Raw genomic sequence first — 3,599 nt, forward strand, 5'->3', positions numbered from 1 at the left:
TCAATCCATATTGAAGGCTTCAGTCCTTGACTTTCTGCAATAAGTGTTTCCTCCTTAGTTTCAGCAAACATGTTTTGTCATCTGCATAACACAGATAGTTGATGAGTCTTACTACAATCCTGATACCACACTATTCCTCATAGAGCCCAGCTTCCCGGATAATCTGTTCTGCATATAGATTAAAACATATGGAGATAGGACACATCGTTGGCACACACTCTTGTCTATTTTGAACCATGCAGTGTTTCCTTACTATGTTCTGACACTGCCCTCTGGTCCAACTATAAGTTTCACCTAAGCATGACAAGTATTCTGGGATTCCCGTTCTTCTCAGAGTTAGCCATAGTTTGTTCTGATCCACACAGTCAAATGCCTTTGCATTGTCAATGAAACACAGACACTCCTCTGGTACCTCTGCTTTCAGCCAAGATCCATCTGACATTAGTTATAATATCCCTATTGCCATGGCCTCTTAAATCCAGCCTGTACTAAATGCAGTTCTCTGTTGATGTGTCAGATCACCATTGTTTTGGAATGCGAACAAATAAAAATCTCTTCCATTCAGTTGGCCAGGTGATTATCCTCCAGATTTCTTGGCACAACTTGATGAGCACATCCAGGGCAGCATCTCTTTGTTGAAATCTGTCAGTCTTTATGCCATCAATTCCTGGGGCCTTGCTTTTTGCCAGTTTTTTCAGAGCAGCTTGAATTTATTCCTTTATCACCACAGGCTCTTTCTCATATGTTGTTTCATGAAATTCTTCTGTGTCCACCAATTCCTTTCGGTACAATGACTGTATACTCTTTCCTTCTTCTTTTAATGCTTCCTGGATCCTTTAATGTTCTGCCCAAAGCATCCTTAAGTATTGCAACTTGAGGCTTGAATTTGTTCTTCAATTCATTCAGCTTAAGAAGTGCTAGGCAGCCTGAGCTGTGGCCTCCCTCCACTTCCTGGGAAGCAGGCTGGTGGCTGGGAAGCACCAAAGCAGCAGCAGCAGAGGCAGAGGCTCTATTGCGTCTCTCTCCTCTGCTTCAGCCTGAGCCTGTAGTGGCCAGGAGGCCTGGGTGGCTGGAGGGGGGTCTGTTGCCCGAGAATGGGAATTCTCTTCACCGGGATATTGAGACTGTTCAGTCACCAGGAAAACAAAGTTATCATTGTTGGGCTGGATAATGCAGGGAAAACTACCATTCTTTACCAATTTTCTATGAATGAAGTTGTACATATATCCCCTACAATTGGAAGTAATGTAAAAGAGATAGTAGTTAATAATACATGTTTCCTAATGTGGGATATTAGTGGCCAAGAATCTCTTCGTTCTTCCCTGGAACACTTACTATACTAACACTGAGTTTGTAATAGTTGTTGTAGACAGTACAGAAAGAGAAAGGATTTCTGTAACTAGAGAAAGAACTCGATAAAATGTTAGCACATGAGGACCTAAGAAAAGTTGGATTGCTGATTTTTGCTAATAAACAAGATGTGAAAGAGTGCATGACTGTATCAGAAATCTCCCAGTTTTTGAAACTAACGTCTATTAAAGATCATCAGTGACATATCCAGGCCTGCTGTGCTCTTACTGGAAAACGATTCTGCCAAGGACTTGAGTGGATGATGTCACAACTTAAGATTAGATGAACTTTACTGCCCTCTTCTCACAGACTTTATATGAATGGAGTGCTGGACTTTACCTGAAAGCTGCAAAAATTAGTGGTTTAGATATATTTATAATAAACTGATTTAAACTTTTTCTGTAAGAAGAAAAATTAAGACTACTTATTTGAAAACAAAGCTGAATTCTCACCTTCCAGTGTGCTTTCATATTAAGTTCCTTCAAAAGTATGGTCTCAAAGCAATGATTGACTGTTTTCTCATAATGAATCCTCTCTGGACATTGTATAGACTGTGGTAAGTACAAAGGGAGAGGAAGACATTTTTAACTTTGAGAACTTTATTATCAGTAATACAGTCCCTTGTTGATTGTTGTTCTCTTGTTTCATGAAGTTAAAGTACAAATCAGCACTGATACTCAGTTTCCAATATTTTAAAATGTAATGTTACTATTGAAAAGTATTTTATGCAAGATTATCTATGTATTGTGTATATATACCTCATGTTCAAGTGAATGGCTTTGATTTATCTTCTAAAGAAAAGTGAATAACATAAAAATTAATAATATCTTTAATAATAGCTATAGAACATGTGTACTGGCATTGGTGTTAAGTGTCATTTTGTACTTTTCCCCTGATGTCTTTTTTGGTTGCACTAACCAATCTCCAAACTAATTGAACTGCTTTAAAAGAAACAGAAAAACAGGAGAGAAAACATGATATTTTGTACATGTTTTCTTGTTGATGAAATGACATATGGAAACCTAATGCAACTGAGTGAAGTACATGTCAAATCCTTGGCTTCTTAGTATTACTAATGGGCATAATTGCAGTGAGAAATTTTAAATGATGGCCTTTATTGGCCCAGTGCCACTGATGTTTCTGAATAAACTTAGTCAATTGTGATTAAAATCATCAACTGGACTTTTTTCCTCCCAAGGTTAATTGGAATTGTGTGTGAAATATGACAAGAGATGTAGCATTCTATAAATATTACCGGGTAATTTAGCTATAATATTTTAGACATATAAATTACATGTCAAGCATTTAAAGTGTGAATTTGAGGTTAAAAGTAAAACATACATTCTAAGCAACAACAACAACAACGAAAAAAATACTGAGCGAGTTCGGCCCTTTTGACTTTCGGACTCCAGCTCCTTGCACATTTTATTATAATACTTTGTCATTCTGGGCTGCCCTCTGGAATCTTCTGTTTAATTCTTTAATATCTTGATTTCTTCCCTTTGCTTTGGCTTCTCTGAGCTCTAGTGCAATATTCAGAGTCTCTTCTGACATCCATTTTGATCTTCTCTTCCTCCTCTGTCTTTGTAATGACTTTTGCATTCTTCCTGGATGATATTCCTGATACCCTCCCACAGCTCATGTGGTCTTCACTCATTAATGTCCAAGGCCTTGAACCTGATGGTTTTGAAATTCAGGTGGGATAGACTCTGGGTCAAATTTTGGTTCCTTTGGACTTGGTTTAATTTTCCTCAGCTTTAGCTTGAACTTGCAGATGAGTTTGTTCCACAATCAGCACCTAGCCTAGTTTTCACAGCTAATATTGAGCATCTCCAGCGATTATTTTCACAGATGTATTTCAAACTGAATCCTATGCATACTGTCAGGTGAAATACATGTGTATTGCCTGCATTTATGTTTCTTTATAAAGTGTATTTGCAATGAGTAAGTCATTTCTTGTGAAGAATTCTATCATTCTATCTCTGGCTTCATTTCTGTCACCAAGTCCATGTTTTCTAAATGCTGATCCTTCTGTATACCCAACTTTGGAATTCCAGCCACTCATTATTATTAATATATCTTGATTGCATGTTTGATCAATCTCTGACTGCAAACATTGGTAGAAATATTAGATATAGATAAATAGAGATAGAGATCTGTTGTTATGAGCCATTGAGTTACTAGTCTCATTGACTCTGATACAACTACACCCTTTGCCCTAGTTACTGTATCAATTCATCTCATCTGTC

At 37.5% G+C, this 3,599-nt stretch overlaps 1 pseudogene; it reads left to right on the plus strand.

Moving 5' to 3' along the window:
• Window positions 1-1,094: 1,094 nt before the first annotated feature.
• On the plus strand, window positions 1,095-1,636 carry LOC102866061 (annotated as a pseudogene).
• Window positions 1,637-3,599: the final 1,963 nt, after the last annotated feature.

Source organism: Elephantulus edwardii, unplaced genomic scaffold (assembly GCF_000299155.1).
Source record: "Elephantulus edwardii isolate Elephantulus edwardi_28Jun2011 unplaced genomic scaffold, EleEdw1.0 scaffold00054, whole genome shotgun sequence".
In the NCBI taxonomy this organism is placed as follows: Eukaryota; Metazoa; Chordata; class Mammalia; order Macroscelidea; family Macroscelididae; genus Elephantulus; species Elephantulus edwardii.